Source organism: Schistocerca gregaria, chromosome 5 (assembly GCF_023897955.1).
Source record: "Schistocerca gregaria isolate iqSchGreg1 chromosome 5, iqSchGreg1.2, whole genome shotgun sequence".
Lineage (NCBI taxonomy): Eukaryota > Metazoa > Arthropoda > Insecta > Orthoptera > Acrididae > Schistocerca > Schistocerca gregaria.
The window spans coordinates 575810942-575826971 of NC_064924.1; the positions used below are offsets into that span (position 1 = coordinate 575810942).

Sequence of the window (16030 nt, forward strand, 5' to 3'; positions counted from 1 at the left end):
CACGTCGCTCGGCCAACAGCGGCCTACTGCAGACCGACACTTAAGAGACACAAAATACAAATCGACATCGAGAGACAGGCCCTGTCATATGGCACTCGCGACGTATACGCTGAAATTGAATGTAAATAAAACGTCTTTTGTAGTGGGCGCCGCTCCACTGCAGTGTCACACATGGTGAATAAATAGGAAAACAGTAGAACGTCTGTGTAGGGTCATGTTTTTACCTACAGTGCCACCTGCCTGAATGTGTATAAGCATCTGTGGCATCACTCCTTCGCAGCCAAATTGCCACACTAGCTGTGTATCTCTAACAAAGTTGACGTATGTCTTCACCTCGGTGACGGTTAAAACGATGTCGCCCCCGGGTGGGCTTGAACCACCAACCTTTCGGTTAACAGCCGAACGCGCTAGCCGATTGCGCCACGGAGGCGTTGACTTTGGCTCACTTGTGCTCTCTATATCAACGCAATTCGTACACATTCTGCAGGAATCTCGCAGAATGGTAGCATCTGCTTATGCCTCTTCACATGGATAACGTGCATGCACACTGTAGCGACGCTCATAAACGAATGACATTATACTACAAAATGCATACAAACCACTGTTCTGCCTATGCATTCAGAAAACCTCCTAGGCCAGTAGAATACTTGACATAGGTTGTAGAACATCCCTTTCATTCAGTGTACTGCCATGTGATAGATATTGCTCGAGGTAGATCCGCACGTTGCAGGAAAGATAAAGAAATGGATGCCTTCTGTGAGGTTCGAACTCAGGAATCCTGGTTTACGAGACCAGTGCTCTACCACTGAGCTAAGAAGGCGGCAGCTTTGAAATTGCGAGCTATCCCCGAATTCTCACTTCATCACACTGAATCTTGCAGCCCTCGACCAGATAATTGATTTGGCGCACTGCTGCTGCTGGGAGTGTCCACATTGCCGTTCACCAAATCTCTCGACTGTTTCGCCCTTACGATCGGCGACGACCGTCAGGCCACCAAAAGTTTGCAGTCTGCAATTTCTTGTCCTAGTGCACAGCTTTTGGGATAACGTGGCTCGACTGCGAAATGCGCCTTTCGGCTCCACTCTCTGGCTACAGTTTGCTGTTGTTCACAGTGGCACTGGCGTTGCCCATGGGGCTTCATGTAAGGCGACTGCACGTCGCTCGGCCAACAGCGGCCTACTGCAGACCGACACTTAAGAGACACAAAATACAATTCGACATCGAGAGACAGGCCCTGTCATATGGCACTCGCGACGTATACGCTGAAATTGAATGTAAATAAAACGTCTTTTGTAGTGGGCGCCGCTCCACTGCAGTGTCACACATGGTGAATAAATAGGAAAACAGTAGAACGTCTGTGTAGGGTCATGTTTTTACCTACAGTGCCACCTGCCTGAATGTGTATAAGCATCTGTGGCATCACTCCTTCGCAGCCAAATTGCCACACTAGCTGTGTATCTCTAACAAAGTTGACGTATGTCCTCACCTCGGTGACGGTTAAAACGATGTCGCACCCGGGTGGGCTTGAACCACCAACTTTTCGGTTATCAGCCGAACGCGCTAGCCGATTGCGCCATGGAGGCGTTGACTTCCGCTCACTTGTGCTCTCTATATCAACGCAATTCGTACACATTCTGCAGGAACCTCGCAGAATGGTAGCATCTGCTTATGCCTCTTCACATGGATAACGTGCATGCACACTGTAGCGACGCTCATAAACGAATGACATTATACTACAAAATGCATACAAACCACTGTTCTGCCTATGCATTCAGAAAACCTCCTAGGCCAGTAGAATACTTGACATAGGTTGTAGAACATCCCTTTCATTCGGTGTACTGCCATGTGATAGATATTGCTCGAGGTAGCTCCGCACGTTGCAGGAAAGTTAAAAAAATGGATGCCTTCTGTGAGGTTCGAACTCACGACTCCTGGTTTACGAGACCAGTGCTCTACCACTGAGCTAAGAAGGCGGCAGCTTTGAAATTGCGAGGTATCCCCGAATTCTCACTTCATCACACTGAATCTTGCAGCCCTCGACCAGATAATTGATTTGGCGCACTGCTGCTGCTGGGAGTGTCCACATTGCCGTTCACCAAATCTCTCGACTGTTTCGCCCTTACGATCGGCGACGACCGTCAGGCCACCAAAAGTTTGCAGTCTGCAATTTCTTGTCCTAGTGCACAGCTTTTGGGATAACGTGGCTCGACTGCGAAATGCGCCTTTCGGCTCCACTCTCTGGCTACAGTTTGCTGTTGTTCACAGTGGCACTGGCGTTGCCCATGGGGCTTCATGTAAGGCGACTGCACGTCGCTCGGCCAACAGCGGCCTACTGCAGACCGACACTTAAGAGACACAAAATACAAATCGACATCGAGAGACAGGCCCTGTCATATGGCACTCGCGACGTATACACTGAAACTGAATGTAAATAAAACGTCTTTTGTAGTGGGCGCCGCTCCACTGCAGTGTCACACATGGTGAATAAATAGGAAAACAGTAGAACGTCTGTGTAGGGTCATGTTTTTACCTACAGTGCCACCTGCCTGAATGTGTATAAGCATCTGTGGCATCACTCCTTCGCAGCCAAATTGCCACACTAGCTGTGTATCTCTAACAAAGGTGACGTATGTCCTCACCTCGGTGACGGTTAAAACGATGTCGCCCCCGGGTGGGCTTGAACCACCAACCTTTCGGTTAACAGCCGAACGCGCTAACCGATTGCGCCACGGAGGCGTTGACTTTGGCTCACTTGTGCTCTCTATATCAACGCAATTCGTACACATTCTGCAGGAATCTCGCAGAATGGTAGCATCTGCTTATGCCTCTTCACATGGATAACGTGCATGCACACTGTAGCGACGCTCATAAACGAATGACATTATACTACAAAATGCATACAAACCACTGTTCTGCCTATGCATTCAGAAAACCTCCTAGGCCAGTAGAATACTTGACATAGGTTGTAGAACATCCCTTTCATTCAGTGTACTGCCATGTGATAGATATTGCTCGAGGTAGCTCCGCACGTTGCAGGAAAGTTAAAAAAATGGATGCCTTCTGTGAGGTTCGAACTCACGACTCCTGGTTTACGAGACCAGTGCTCTACCGCTGAGCTAAGAAGGCGGCAGCTTTGAAATTGCGAGCTATCCCTGAATTCTCACTTCATCACACTGAATCTTGCAGCCCTCGACCAGATAATTGATTTGGCGCACTGCTGCTGCTGGGAGTGTCCACATTGCCGTTCACCAAATCTCTCGACTGTTTCGCCCTTACGATCGGCGACGACCGTCAGGCCACCAAAAGTTTGCAGTCTGCAATTTCTTGTCCTAGTGCACAGCTTTTGGGATAACGTGGCTCGACTGCGAAATGCGCCTTTCGGCTCCACTCTCTGGCTACAGTTTGCTGTTGTTCACAGTGGCACTGGCGTTGCCCATGGGGCTTCATGTAAGGCGACTGCACGTCGCTCGGCCAACAGCGGCCTACTGCAGACCGACACTTAAGAGACACAAAATACAAATCGACATCGAGAGACAGGCCCTGTCATATGGCACTCGCGACGTATACGCTGAAATTGAATGTAAATAAAACGTCTTTTGTAGTGGGCGCCGCTCCACTGCAGTGTCACACATGGTGAATAAATAGGAAAACAGTAGAACGTCTGTGTAGGGTCATGTTTTTACCTACAGTGCCACCTGCCTGAATGTGTATAAGCATCTGTGGCATCACTCCTTCGCAGCCAAATTGCCACACTAGCTGTGTATCTCTAACAAAGTTGACGTATGTCCTCACCTCGGTGACGGTTAAAACGATGTCGCACCCGGGTGGGCTTGAACCACCAACTTTTCGGTTATCAGCCGAACGCGCTAGCCGATTGCGCCATGGAGGCGTTGACTTTGGCTCACTTGTGCTCTCTATATCAACGCAATTCGTACACATTCTGCAGGAACCTCGCAGAATGGTAGCATCTGCTTATGCCTCTTCACATGGATAACGTGCATGCACACTGTAGCGACGCTCATAAACGAATGACATTATACTACAAAATGCATACAAACCACTGTTCTGCCTATGCATTCAGAAAACCTCCTAGGCCAGTAGAATACTTGACATAGGTTGTAGAACATCCCTTTCATTCGGTGTACTGCCATGTGATAGATATTGCTCGAGGTAGCTCCGCACGTTGCAGGAAAGTTAAAAAAATGGATGCCTTCTGTGAGGTTCGAACTCACGACTCCTGGTTTACGAGACCAGTGCTCTACCACTGAGCTAAGAAGGCGGCAGCTTTGAAATTGCGAGGTATCCCCGAATTCTCACTTCATCACACTGAATCTTGCAGCCCTCGACCAGATAATTGATTTGGCGCACTGCTGCTGCTGGGAGTGTCCACATTGCCGTTCACCAAATCTCTCGACTGTTTCGCCCTTACGATCGGCGACGACCGTCAGGCCACCAAAAGTTTGCAGTCTGCAATTTCTTGTCCTAGTGCACAGCTTTTGGGATAACGTGGCTCGACTGCGAAATGCGCCTTTCGGCTCCACTCTCTGGCTACAGTTTGCTGTTGTTCACAGTGGCACTGGCGTTGCCCATGGGGCTTCATGTAAGGCGACTGCACGTCGCTCGGCCAACAGCGGCCTACTGCAGACCGACACTTAAGAGACACAAAATACAAATCGACATCGAGAGACAGGCCCTGTCATATGGCACTCGCGACGTATACGCTGAAATTGAATGTAAATAAAACGTCTTTTGTAGTGGGCGCCGCTCCACTGCAGTGTCACACATGGTGAATAAATAGGAAAACAGTAGAACGTCTGTGTAGGGTCATGTTTTTACCTACAGTGCCACCTGCCTGAATGTGTATAAGCATCTGTGGCATCACTCCTTCGCAGCCAAATTGCCACACTAGCTGTGTATCTCTAACAAAGTTGACGTATGGCTTCACCTCGGTGACGGTTAAAACGATGTCGCCCCCGGGTGGGCTTGAACCACCAACCTTTCGGTTAACAGCCGAACGCGCTAGCCGATTGCGCCACGGAGGCGTTGACTTTGGCTCACTTGTGCTCTCTATATCAACGCAATTCGTACACATTCTGCAGGAATCTCGCAGAATGGTAGCATCTGCTTATGCCTCTTCACATGGATAACGTGCATGCACACTGTAGCGACGCTCATAAACGAATGACATTATACTACAAAATGCATACAAACCACTGTTCTGCCTATGCATTCAGAAAACCTCCTAGGCCAGTAGAATACTTGACATAGGTTGTAGAACATCCCTTTCATTCAGTGTACTGCCATGTGATAGATATTGCTCGAGGTAGATCCGCACGTTGCAGGAAAGATAAAGAAATGGATGCCTTCTGTGAGGTTCGAACTCAGGAATCCTGGTTTACGAGACCAGTGCTCTACCACTGAGCTAAGAAGGCGGCAGCTTTGAAATTGCGAGCTATCCCCGAATTCTCACTTCATCACACTGAATCTTGCAGCCCTCGACCAGATAATTGATTTGGCGCACTGCTGCTGCTGGGAGTGTCCACATTGCCGTTCACCAAATCTCTCGACTGTTTCGCCCTTACGATCGGCGACGACCGTCAGGCCACCAAAAGTTTGCAGTCTGCAATTTCTTGTCCTAGTGCACAGCTTTTGGGATAACGTGGCTCGACTGCGAAATGCGCCTTTCGGCTCCACTCTCTGGCTACAGTTTGCTGTTGTTCACAGTGGCACTGGCGTTGCCCATGGGGCTTCATGTAAGGCGACTGCACGTCGCTCGGCCAACAGCGGCCTACTGCAGACCGACACTTAAGAGACACAAAATACAAATCGACATCGAGAGACAGGCCCTGTCATATGGCACTCGCGACGTATACGCTGAAATTGAATGTAAATAAAACGTCTTTTGTAGTGGGCGCCGCTCCACTGCAGTGTCACACATGGTGAATAAATAGGAAAACAGTAGAACGTCTGTGTAGGGTCATGTTTTTACCTACAGTGCCACCTGCCTGAATGTGTATAAGCATCTGTGGCATCACTCCTTCGCAGCCAAATTGCCACACTAGCTGTGTATCTCTAACAAAGTTGACGTATGTCCTCACCTCGGTGACGGTTAAAACGATGTCGCACCCGGGTGGGCTTGAACCACCAACTTTTCGGTTATCAGCCGAACGCGCTAGCCGATTGCGCCATGGAGGCGTTGACTTTCGCTCACTTGTGCTCTCTATATCAACGCAATTCGTACACATTCTGCAGGAACCTCGCAGAATGGTAGCATCTGCTTATGCCTCTTCACATGGATAACGTGCATGCACACTGTAGCGACGCTCATAAACGAATGACATTATACTACAAAATGCATACAAACCACTGTTCTGCCTATGCATTCAGAAAACCTCCTAGGCCAGTAGAATACTTGACATAGGTTGTAGAACATCCCTTTCATTCGGTGTACTGCCATGTGATAGATATTGCTCGAGGTAGCTCCGCACGTTGCAGGAAAGTTAAAAAAATGGATGCCTTCTGTGAGGTTCGAACTCACGACTCCTGGTTTACGAGACCAGTGCTCTACCACTGAGCTAAGAAGGCGGCAGCTTGAAATTGCGAGGTATCCCCGAATTCTCACTTCATCACACTGAATCTTGCAGCCCTCGACCAGATAATTGATTTGGCGCACTGCTGCTGCTGGGAGTGTCCACATTGCCGTTCACCAAATCTCTCGACTGTTTCGCCCTTACGATCGGCGACGACCGTCAGGCCACCAAAAGTTTGCAGTCTGCAATTTCTTGTCCTAGTGCACAGCTTTTGGGATAACGTGGCTCGACTGCGAAATGCGCCTTTCGGCTCCACTCTCTGGCTACAGTTTGCTGTTGTTCACAGTGGCACTGGCGTTGCCCATGGGGCTTCATGTAAGGCGACTGCACGTCGCTCGGCCAACAGCGGCCTACTGCAGACCGACACTTAAGAGACACAAAATACAAATCGACATCGAGAGACAGGCCCTGTCATATGGCACTCGCGACGTATACACTGAAACTGAATGTAAATAAAACGTCTTTTGTAGTGGGCGCCGCTCCACTGCAGTGTCACACATGGTGAATAAATAGGAAAACAGTAGAACGTCTGTGTAGGGTCATGTTTTTACCTACAGTGCCACCTGCCTGAATGTGTATAAGCATCTGTGGCATCACTCCTTCGCAGCCAAATTGCCACACTAGCTGTGTATCTCTAACAAAGGTGACGTATGTCCTCACCTCGGTGACGGTTAAAACGATGTCGCCCGCGGGTGGGCTTGAACCACCAACCTTTCGGTTAACAGCCGAACGCGCTAACCGATTGCGCCACGGAGGCGTTGACTTTGGCTCACTTGTGCTCTCTATATCAACGCAATTCGTACACATTCTGCAGGAATCTCGCAGAATGGTAGCATCTGCTTATGCCTCTTCACATGGATAACGTGCATGCACACTGTAGCGACGCTCATAAACGAATGACATTATACTACAAAATGCATACAAACCACTGTTCTGCCTATGCATTCAGAAAACCTCCTAGGCCAGTAGAATACTTGACATAGGTTGTAGAACATCCCTTTCATTCAGTGTACTGCCATGTGATAGATATTGCTCGAGGTAGCTCCGCACGTTGCAGGAAAGTTAAAAAAATGGATGCCTTCTGTGAGGTTCGAACTCACGACTCCTGGTTTACGAGACCAGTGCTCTACCGCTGAGCTAAGAAGGCGGCAGCTTTGAAATTGCGAGCTATCCCCGAATTCTCACTTCATCACACTGAATCTTGCAGCCCTCGACCAGATAATTGATTTGGCGCACTGCTGCTGCTGGGAGTGTCCACATTGCCGTTCACCAAATCTCTCGACTGTTTCGCCCTTACGATCGGCGACGACCGTCAGGCCACCAAAAGTTTGCAGTCTGCGATTTCTTGTCCTAGTGCACAGCTTTTGGGATAACGTGGCTCGACTGCGAAATGCGCCTTTCGGCTCCACTCTCTGGCTACAGTTTGCTGTTGTTCACAGTGGCACTGGCGTTGCCCATGGGGCTTCATGTAAGGCGACTGCACGTCGCTCGGCCAACAGCGGCCTACTGCAGACCGACACTTAAGAGACACAAAATACAAATCGACATCGAGAGACAGGCCCTGTCATATGGCACTCGCGACGTATACGCTGAAATTGAATGTAAATAAAACGTCTTTTGTAGTGGGCGCCGCTCCACTGCAGTGTCACACATGGTGAATAAATAGGAAAACAGTAGAACGTCTGTGTAGGGTCATGTTTTTACCTACAGTGCCACCTGCCTGAATGTGTATAAGCAACTGTGGCATCACTCCTTCGCAGCCAAATTGCCACACTAGCTGTGTATCTCTAACAAAGTTGACGTATGTCCTCACCTCGGTGACGGTTAAAACGATGTCGCACCCGGGTGGGCTTGAACCACCAACTTTTCGGTTATCAGCCGAACGCGCTAGCCGATTGCGCCATGGAGGCGTTGACTTTGGCTCACTTGTGCTCTCTATATCAACGCAATTCGTACACATTCTGCAGGAACCTCGCAGAATGGTAGCATCTGCTTATGCCTCTTCACATGGATAACGTGCATGCACACTGTAGCGACGCTCATAAACGAATGACATTATACTACAAAATGCATACAAACCACTGTTCTGCCTATGCATTCAGAAAACCTCCTAGGCCAGTAGAATACTTGACATAGGTTGTAGAACATCCCTTTCATTCAGTGTACTGCCATGTGATAGATATTGCTCGTGGTAGCTCCGCACGTTGCAGGAAAGTTAAAAAAATGGATGCCTTCTGTGAGGTTCGAACTCACGACTCCTGGTTTACGAGACCAGTGCTCTACCACTGAGCTAAGAAGGCGGCAGCTTTGAAATTGCGAGGTATCCCCGAATTCTCACTTCATCACACTGAATCTTGCAGCCCTCGACCAGATAATTGATTTGGCGCACTGCTGCTGCTGGGAGTGTCCACATTGCCGTTCACCAAATCTCTCGACTGTTTCGCCCTTACGATCGGCGACGACCGTCAGGCCACCAAAAGTTTGCAGTCTGCAATTTCTTGTCCTAGTGCACAGCTTTTGGGATAACGTGGCTCGACTGCGAAATGCGCCTTTCGGCTCCACTCTCTGGCTACAGTTTGCTGTTGTTCACAGTGGCACTGGCGTTGCCCATGGGGCTTCATGTAAGGCGACTGCACGTCGCTCGGCCAACAGCGGCCTACTGCAGACCGACACTTAAGAGACACAAAATACAAATCGACATCGAGAGACAGGCCCTGTCATATGGCACTCGCGACGTATACGCTGAAATTGAATGTAAATAAAACGTCTTTTGTAGTGGGCGCCGCTCCACTGCAGTGTCACACATGGTGAATAAATAGGAAAACAGTAGAACGTCTGTGTAGGGTCATGTTTTTACCTACAGTGCCACCTGCCTGAATGTGTATAAGCAACTGTGGCATCACTCCTTCGCAGCCAAATTGCCACACTAGCTGTGTATCTCTAACAAAGTTGACGTATGTCCTCACCTCGGTGACGGTTAAAACGATGTCGCACCCGGGTGGGCTTGAACCACCAACTTTTCGGTTATCAGCCGAACGCGCTAGCCGATTGCGCCATGGAGGCGTTGACTTTCGCTCACTTGTGCTCTCTATATCAACGCAATTCGTACACATTCTGCAGGAACCTCGCAGAATGGTAGCATCTGCTTATGCCTCTTCACATGGATAACGTGCATGCACACTGTAGCGACGCTCATAAACGAATGACATTATACTACAAAATGCATACAAACCACTGTTCTGCCTATGCATTCAGAAAACCTCCTAGGCCAGTAGAATACTTGACATAGGTTGTAGAACATCCCTTTCATTCGGTGTACTGCCATGTGATAGATATTGCTCGTGGTAGCTCCGCACGTTGCAGGAAAGTTAAAAAAATGGATGCCTTCTGTGAGGTTCGAACTCACGACTCCTGGTTTACGAGACCAGTGCTCTACCACTGAGCTAAGAAGGCGGCAGCTTTGAAATTGCGAGGTATCCCCGAATTCTCACTTCATCACACTGAATCTTGCAGCCCTCGACCAGATAATTGATTTGGCGCACTGCTGCTGCTGGGAGTGTCCACATTGCCGTTCACCAAATCTCTCGACTGTTTCGCCCTTACGATCGGCGACGACCGTCAGGCCACCAAAAGTTTGCAGTCTGCAATTTCTTGTCCTAGTGCACAGCTTTTGGGATAACGTGGCTCGACTGCGAAATGCGCCTTTCGGCTCCACTCTCTGGCTACAGTTTGCTGTTGTTCACAGTGGCACTGGCGTTGCCCATGGGGCTTCATGTAAGGCGACTGCACGTCGCTCGGCCAACAGCGGCCTACTGCAGACCGACACTTAAGAGACACAAAATACAAATCGACATCGAGAGACAGGCCCTGTCATATGGCACTCGCGACGTATACGCTGAAATTGAATGTAAATAAAACGTCTTTTGTAGTGGGCGCCGCTCCACTGCAGTGTCACACATGGTGAATAAATAGGAAAACAGTAGAACGTCTGTGTAGGGTCATGTTTTTACCTACAGTGCCACCTGCCTGAATGTGTATAAGCATCTGTGGCATCACTCCTTCGCAGCCAAATTGCCACACTAGCTGTGTATCTCTAACAAAGTTGACGTATGTCCTAACCTCGGTGACGGTTAAAACGATGTCGCACCCGGGTGTGTTTGAACCACCAACCTTTCGGTTAACAGCCGAACGCGCTAACCGATTGCGCCACAGAGGCGTTGACTTTGGCTCACTTGTGCTCTCTATATCAACGCAATTCGTACACATTCTGCAGGAATCTCGCAGAATGGTAGCATCTGCTTATGCCTCTTCACATGGATAACGTGCATGCACACTGTAGCGACGCTCATAAACGAATGACATTATACTACAAAATGCATACAAACCACTGTTCTGCCTATGCATTCAGAAAACCTCCTAGGCCAGTAGAATACTTGACATAGGTTGTAGAACATCCCTTTCATTCAGTGTACTGCCATGTGATAGATATTGCTCGAGGTAGATCCGCACGTTGCAGGAAAGTTAAAGAAATGGATGCCTTCTGTGAGGTTCGAACTCAGGAATCCTGGTTTACGAGACCAGTGCTCTACCACTGAGCTAAGAAGGCGGCAGCTTTGAAATTGCGAGCTATCCCCGAATTCTCACTTCATCACACTGAATCTTGCAGCCCTCGACCAGATAATTGATTTGGCGCACTGCTGCTGCTGGGAGTGTCCACATTGCCGTTCACCAAATCTCTCGACTGTTTCGCCCTTACGATCGGCGACGACCGTCAGGCCACCAAAAGTTTGCAGTCTGCAATTTCTTGTCCTAGTGCACAGCTTTTGGGATAACGTGGCTCGACTGCGAAATGCGCCTTTCGGCTCCACTCTCTGGCTACAGTTTGCTGTTGTTCACAGTGGCACTGGCGTTGCCCATGGGGCTTCATGTAAGGCGACTGCACGTCGCTCGGCCAACAGCGGCCTACTGCAGACCGACACTTAAGAGACACAAAATACAAATCGACATCGAGAGACAGGCCCTGTCATATGGCACTCGCGACGTATACGCTGAAATTGAATGTAAATAAAACGTCTTTTGTAGTGGGCGCCGCTCCACTGCAGTGTCACACATGGTGAATAAATAGGAAAACAGTAGAACGTCTGTGTAGGGTCATGTTTTTACCTACAGTGCCACCTGCCTGAATGTGTATAAGCATCTGTGGCATCACTCCTTCGCAGCCAAATTGCCACACTAGCTGTGTATCTCTAACAAAGTTGACGTAAGTCCTCACCTCGGTGACGGTTAAAACGATTTCGCCCCCGGGTGGGCTTGAACCACCAACCTTTCGGTTATCAGCCGAACGCGCTAGCCGATTGCGCCATGGAGGCGTTGACTTTGGCTCACTTGTGCTCTCTATATCAACGCAATTCGTACACATTCTGCAGGAACCTCGCAGAATGGTAGCATCTGCTTATGCCTCTTCACATGGATAACGTGCATGCACACTGTAGCGACGCTCATAAACGAATGACATTATACTACAAAATGCATACAAACCACTGTTCTGCCTATGCATTCAGAAAACCTCCTAGGCCAGTAGAATACTTGACATAGGTTGTAGAACATCCCTTTCATTCGGTGTACTGCCATGTGATAGATATTGCTCGAGGTAGCTCCGCACGTTGCAGGAAAGTTAAAAAAATTGATGCCTTCTGTGAGGTTCGAACTCACGACTCCTGGTTTACGAGACCAGTGCTCTACCACTGAGCTAAGAAGGCGGCAGCTTTGAAATTGCGAGCTATCCCCGAATTCTCACTTCATCACACTGAATCTTGCAGCCCTCGACCAGATAATTGATTTGGCGCACTGCTGCTGCTGGGAGTGTCCACATTGCCGTTCACCAAATCTCTCGACTGTTTCGCCCTTACGATCGGCGACGACCGTCAGGCCACCAAAAGTTTGCAGTCTGCAATTTCTTGTCCTAGTGCACAGCTTTTGGGATAACGTGGCTCGACTGCGAAATGCGCCTTTCGGCTCCACTCTCTGACTACAGTTTGCTGTTGTTCGCAGTGGCACTGGCGTTGCCCATGGGGCTTCATGTAAGGCGACTGCACGTCGCTCGGCCAACAGCGGCCTACTGCATACCGACACTTAAGAGACACAAAATACAAATCGACATCGAGAGACAGGCCCTGTCATATGGCATTCGCGACGTATACGCTGAAACTGAATGTAAATAAAACGTCTTTTGTAGTGGGCGCCGCTCCACTGCAGTGTCACACATGGTGAATAAATAGGAAAACAGTAGAACGTCTGAGTAGGGTCATGTTTTTACCTACAGTGCCACCTGCCTGAATGTGTATAAGCATCTGTGGCATCACTCCTTCGCAGCCAAATTGCCACACTAGCTGTGTATCTCTAACAAAGTTGACGTATGTCCTCACCTCGGTGACGGTTAAAACGATGTCGCCCCCGGGTGGGCTTGAACCACCAACCTTTCGGTTAACAGCCGAACGCGCTAACCGATTGCCCCACGGAGGCGTTGACTTAGGCTCACTTGTGCTCTCTATATCAACGCAATTCGTACACATTCTGCAGGAATCTCGCAGAATGGTAGCATCTGCTTATGCCTCTTCACATGGATAACGTGCATGCACACTGTAGCGACGCTCATAAACGAATGACATTATACTACAAAATGCATACAAACCACTGTTCTGCCTATGCATTCAGAAAACCTCCTAGGCCAGTAGAATACTTGACATAGGTTGTAGAACATCCCTTTCATTCAGTGTACTGCCATGTGATAGATATTGCTCGAGGTAGCTCCGCACGTTGCAGGAAAGTTAAAAAAATGGATGCCTTCTGTGAGGTTCGAACTCACGACTCCTGGTTTACGAGACCAGTGCTCTACCGCTGAGCTAAGAAGGCGGCAGCTTTGAAATTGCGAGCTATCCCCGAATTCTCACTTCATCACACTGAATCTTGCAGCCCTCGACCAGATAATTGATTTGGCGCACTGCTGCTGCTGGGAGTGTCCACATTGCCGTTCACCAAATCTCTCGACTGTTTCGCCCTTACGATCGGCGACGACCGTCAGGCCACCAAAAGTTTGCAGTCTGCAATTTCTTGTCCTAGTGCACAGCTTTTGGGATAACGTGGCTCGACTGCGAAATGCGCCTTTCGGCTCCACTCTCTGGCTACAGTTTGCTGTTGTTCACAGTGGCACTGGCGTTGCCCATGGGGCTTCGTGTAAGGCGACTGGACGTCGCTCGGCCAACAGCGGCCTACTGCATACCGACACTTAAGAGACACAAAATACAAATCGACATCGAGAGACAGGCCCTGTCATATGGCACTCGCGACGTATACGCTGAAATTGAATGTAAATAAAACGTCTTTTGTAGTGGGCGCCGCTCCACTGCAGTGTCACACATGGTGAATAAATAGGAAAACAGTAGAACGTCTGTGTAGGGTCATGTTTTTACCTACAGTGCCACCTGCCTGAATGTGTATAAGCATCTGTGGCATCACTCCTTCGCAGCCAAATTGCCACACTAGCTGTGTATCTCTAACAAAGTTGACGTAAGTCCTCACCTCGGTGACGGTTAAAACGATTTCGCCCCCGGGTGGGCTTGAACCACCAACCTTTCGGTTAACAGCCGAACGCGCTAACCGATTGCGCCACGGAGGCGTTGACTTTGGCTCACTTGTGCTCTCTATATCAACGCAATTCGTACACATTCTGCAGGAATCTCGCAGAATGGTAGCATCTGCTTATGCCTCTTCACATGGATAACGTGCATGCACACTGTAGCGACGCTCATAAACGAATGACATTATACTACAAAATGCATACAAACCACTGTTCTGCCTATGCATTCAGAAAACTTCCTAGGCCAGTAGAATACTTGACATAGGTTGTAGAACATCCCTTTCATTCAGTGTACTGCCATGTGATAGATATTGCTCGAGGTAGCTCCGCACGTTGCAGGAAAGTTAAAAAAATGGATGCCTTCTGTGAGGTTCGAACTCACGACTCCTGGTTTACGAGACCAGTGCTCTACCGCTGAGCTAAGAAGGCTGCAGCTTTGAAATTGCGAGCTATCCCTGAATTCTCACTTCATCACACTGAATCTTGCAGCCCTCGACCAGATAATTGATTTGGCGCACTGCTGCTGCTGGGAGTGTCCACATTGCCGTTCACCAAATCTCTCGACTGTTTCGCCCTTACGATCGGCGACGACCGTCAGGCCACCAAAAGTTTGCAGTCTGCAATTTCTTGTCCTAGTGCACAGCTTTTGGGATAACGTGGCTCGACTGCGAAATGCGCCTTTCGGCTCCACTCTCTGGCTACAGTTTGCTGTTGTTCACAGTGGCACTGGCGTTGCCCATGGGGCTTCGTGTAAGGCGACTGCACGTCGCTCGGCCAACAGCGGCCTACTGCAGACCGACACTTAAGAGACACAAAATACAAATCGACATCGAGAGACAGGCCCTGTCATATGGCACTCGCGACGTATACGCTGAAATTGAATGTAAATAAAACGTCTTTTGTAGTGGGCGCCGCTCCACTGCAGTGTCACACATGGTGAATAAATAGGAAAACAGTAGAACGTCTGTGTAGGGTCATGTTTTTACCTACAGTGCCACCTGCCTGAATGTGTATAAGCATCTGTGGCATCACTCCTTCGCAGCCAAATTGCCACACTAGCTGTGTATCTCTAACAAAGTTGACGTATGTCCTCACCTCAGTGACGGTTGAAAGGATGTCGCCCCCGGGTGGGCTTGAACCACCAACCTTTCGGTTAACAGCCGAACGCGCTAGCCGATTGCGCCACGGAGGCGTTGACTTTGGCTCACTTGTGCTCTCTATATCAACGCAATTCGTACACATTCTGCAGGAATCTCGCAGAATGGTAGCATCTGCTTATGCCTCTTCACATGGATAACGTGCATGCACACTGTAGCGACGCTCATAAACGAATGACATTATACTACAAAATGCATACAAACCACTGTTCTGCCTATGCATTCAGAAAACCTCCTAGGCCAGTAGAATACTTGACATAGGTTGTAGAACATCCCTTTCATTCAGTGTACTGCCATGTGATAGATATTGCTCGAGGTAGCTCCGCACGTTGCAGGAAAGTTACAAAAAATGGATGCCTTCTGTGAGGTTCGAACTCACGAATCCTGGTTTACGAGACCAGTGCTCTACCACTGAGCTAATAAGGCGGCAGCTTTGAAATTGCGAGCTATCCCCGAATTCTCACTTCATCACACTGAATCTTGCAGCCCTCGACCAGATAATTGATTTGGCGCACTGCTGCTGCTGGGAGTGTCCACATTGCCGTTCACCAAATCTCTCGACTGTTTCGCCCTTACGATCGGCGACGACCGTCAGGCCACCAAAAGTTTGCAGTCTGCAATTTCTTGTCCTAGTGCACAGCTTTTGG

The 16030-nt window shown here is 49.1% G+C and overlaps 28 non-coding genes across 28 annotated transcripts; all 28 read right to left on the minus strand.

The window, feature by feature from the left end:
• Positions 1-356: 356 nt before the first annotated feature.
• Positions 357-430, minus strand: Trnan-guu (transfer RNA asparagine (anticodon GUU)). Its single transcript has one exon. It is a non-coding gene; the product is annotated as a tRNA-Asn (tRNA).
• Positions 431-748: 318 nt separating this feature from the next.
• On the minus strand, positions 749-820 carry Trnat-cgu (transfer RNA threonine (anticodon CGU)). The gene has a single exon. It is a non-coding gene; the product is annotated as a tRNA-Thr (tRNA).
• Positions 821-1509: 689 nt separating this feature from the next.
• Positions 1510-1583, minus strand: Trnai-gau (transfer RNA isoleucine (anticodon GAU)). Its single transcript has one exon. It is a non-coding gene; the product is annotated as a tRNA-Ile (tRNA).
• A 318-nt stretch (positions 1584-1901) lies between these two features.
• Positions 1902-1973, minus strand: Trnat-cgu (transfer RNA threonine (anticodon CGU)). Its single transcript has one exon. It is a non-coding gene; the product is annotated as a tRNA-Thr (tRNA).
• A 689-nt stretch (positions 1974-2662) lies between these two features.
• On the minus strand, positions 2663-2736 carry Trnan-guu (transfer RNA asparagine (anticodon GUU)). Its single transcript has one exon. It is a non-coding gene; the product is annotated as a tRNA-Asn (tRNA).
• Positions 2737-3054: 318 nt separating this feature from the next.
• On the minus strand, positions 3055-3126 carry Trnat-cgu (transfer RNA threonine (anticodon CGU)). Its single transcript has one exon. It is a non-coding gene; the product is annotated as a tRNA-Thr (tRNA).
• Positions 3127-3815: 689 nt separating this feature from the next.
• Trnai-gau (transfer RNA isoleucine (anticodon GAU)) lies at positions 3816-3889 on the minus strand. Its single transcript has one exon. It is a non-coding gene; the product is annotated as a tRNA-Ile (tRNA).
• Positions 3890-4207: 318 nt separating this feature from the next.
• Positions 4208-4279, minus strand: Trnat-cgu (transfer RNA threonine (anticodon CGU)). The gene has a single exon. It is a non-coding gene; the product is annotated as a tRNA-Thr (tRNA).
• Positions 4280-4968: 689 nt separating this feature from the next.
• Trnan-guu (transfer RNA asparagine (anticodon GUU)) lies at positions 4969-5042 on the minus strand. The gene has a single exon. It is a non-coding gene; the product is annotated as a tRNA-Asn (tRNA).
• A 318-nt stretch (positions 5043-5360) lies between these two features.
• Trnat-cgu (transfer RNA threonine (anticodon CGU)) lies at positions 5361-5432 on the minus strand. The gene has a single exon. It is a non-coding gene; the product is annotated as a tRNA-Thr (tRNA).
• Positions 5433-6121: 689 nt separating this feature from the next.
• Positions 6122-6195, minus strand: Trnai-gau (transfer RNA isoleucine (anticodon GAU)). Its single transcript has one exon. It is a non-coding gene; the product is annotated as a tRNA-Ile (tRNA).
• Positions 6196-6513: 318 nt separating this feature from the next.
• On the minus strand, positions 6514-6585 carry Trnat-cgu (transfer RNA threonine (anticodon CGU)). The gene has a single exon. It is a non-coding gene; the product is annotated as a tRNA-Thr (tRNA).
• Positions 6586-7273: 688 nt separating this feature from the next.
• On the minus strand, positions 7274-7347 carry Trnan-guu (transfer RNA asparagine (anticodon GUU)). Its single transcript has one exon. It is a non-coding gene; the product is annotated as a tRNA-Asn (tRNA).
• A 318-nt stretch (positions 7348-7665) lies between these two features.
• On the minus strand, positions 7666-7737 carry Trnat-cgu (transfer RNA threonine (anticodon CGU)). Its single transcript has one exon. It is a non-coding gene; the product is annotated as a tRNA-Thr (tRNA).
• A 689-nt stretch (positions 7738-8426) lies between these two features.
• Positions 8427-8500, minus strand: Trnai-gau (transfer RNA isoleucine (anticodon GAU)). Its single transcript has one exon. It is a non-coding gene; the product is annotated as a tRNA-Ile (tRNA).
• Positions 8501-8818: 318 nt separating this feature from the next.
• Trnat-cgu (transfer RNA threonine (anticodon CGU)) lies at positions 8819-8890 on the minus strand. Its single transcript has one exon. It is a non-coding gene; the product is annotated as a tRNA-Thr (tRNA).
• Positions 8891-9579: 689 nt separating this feature from the next.
• On the minus strand, positions 9580-9653 carry Trnai-gau (transfer RNA isoleucine (anticodon GAU)). The gene has a single exon. It is a non-coding gene; the product is annotated as a tRNA-Ile (tRNA).
• Positions 9654-9971: 318 nt separating this feature from the next.
• Positions 9972-10043, minus strand: Trnat-cgu (transfer RNA threonine (anticodon CGU)). The gene has a single exon. It is a non-coding gene; the product is annotated as a tRNA-Thr (tRNA).
• A 689-nt stretch (positions 10044-10732) lies between these two features.
• Trnan-guu (transfer RNA asparagine (anticodon GUU)) lies at positions 10733-10806 on the minus strand. The gene has a single exon. It is a non-coding gene; the product is annotated as a tRNA-Asn (tRNA).
• Positions 10807-11124: 318 nt separating this feature from the next.
• On the minus strand, positions 11125-11196 carry Trnat-cgu (transfer RNA threonine (anticodon CGU)). Its single transcript has one exon. It is a non-coding gene; the product is annotated as a tRNA-Thr (tRNA).
• Positions 11197-11885: 689 nt separating this feature from the next.
• Positions 11886-11959, minus strand: Trnai-gau (transfer RNA isoleucine (anticodon GAU)). Its single transcript has one exon. It is a non-coding gene; the product is annotated as a tRNA-Ile (tRNA).
• A 318-nt stretch (positions 11960-12277) lies between these two features.
• Positions 12278-12349, minus strand: Trnat-cgu (transfer RNA threonine (anticodon CGU)). The gene has a single exon. It is a non-coding gene; the product is annotated as a tRNA-Thr (tRNA).
• A 689-nt stretch (positions 12350-13038) lies between these two features.
• Trnan-guu (transfer RNA asparagine (anticodon GUU)) lies at positions 13039-13112 on the minus strand. Its single transcript has one exon. It is a non-coding gene; the product is annotated as a tRNA-Asn (tRNA).
• A 318-nt stretch (positions 13113-13430) lies between these two features.
• Trnat-cgu (transfer RNA threonine (anticodon CGU)) lies at positions 13431-13502 on the minus strand. Its single transcript has one exon. It is a non-coding gene; the product is annotated as a tRNA-Thr (tRNA).
• Positions 13503-14191: 689 nt separating this feature from the next.
• Trnan-guu (transfer RNA asparagine (anticodon GUU)) lies at positions 14192-14265 on the minus strand. Its single transcript has one exon. It is a non-coding gene; the product is annotated as a tRNA-Asn (tRNA).
• A 318-nt stretch (positions 14266-14583) lies between these two features.
• Positions 14584-14655, minus strand: Trnat-cgu (transfer RNA threonine (anticodon CGU)). Its single transcript has one exon. It is a non-coding gene; the product is annotated as a tRNA-Thr (tRNA).
• A 689-nt stretch (positions 14656-15344) lies between these two features.
• Trnan-guu (transfer RNA asparagine (anticodon GUU)) lies at positions 15345-15418 on the minus strand. Its single transcript has one exon. It is a non-coding gene; the product is annotated as a tRNA-Asn (tRNA).
• A 319-nt stretch (positions 15419-15737) lies between these two features.
• Trnat-cgu (transfer RNA threonine (anticodon CGU)) lies at positions 15738-15809 on the minus strand. The gene has a single exon. It is a non-coding gene; the product is annotated as a tRNA-Thr (tRNA).
• Positions 15810-16030: the final 221 nt, after the last annotated feature.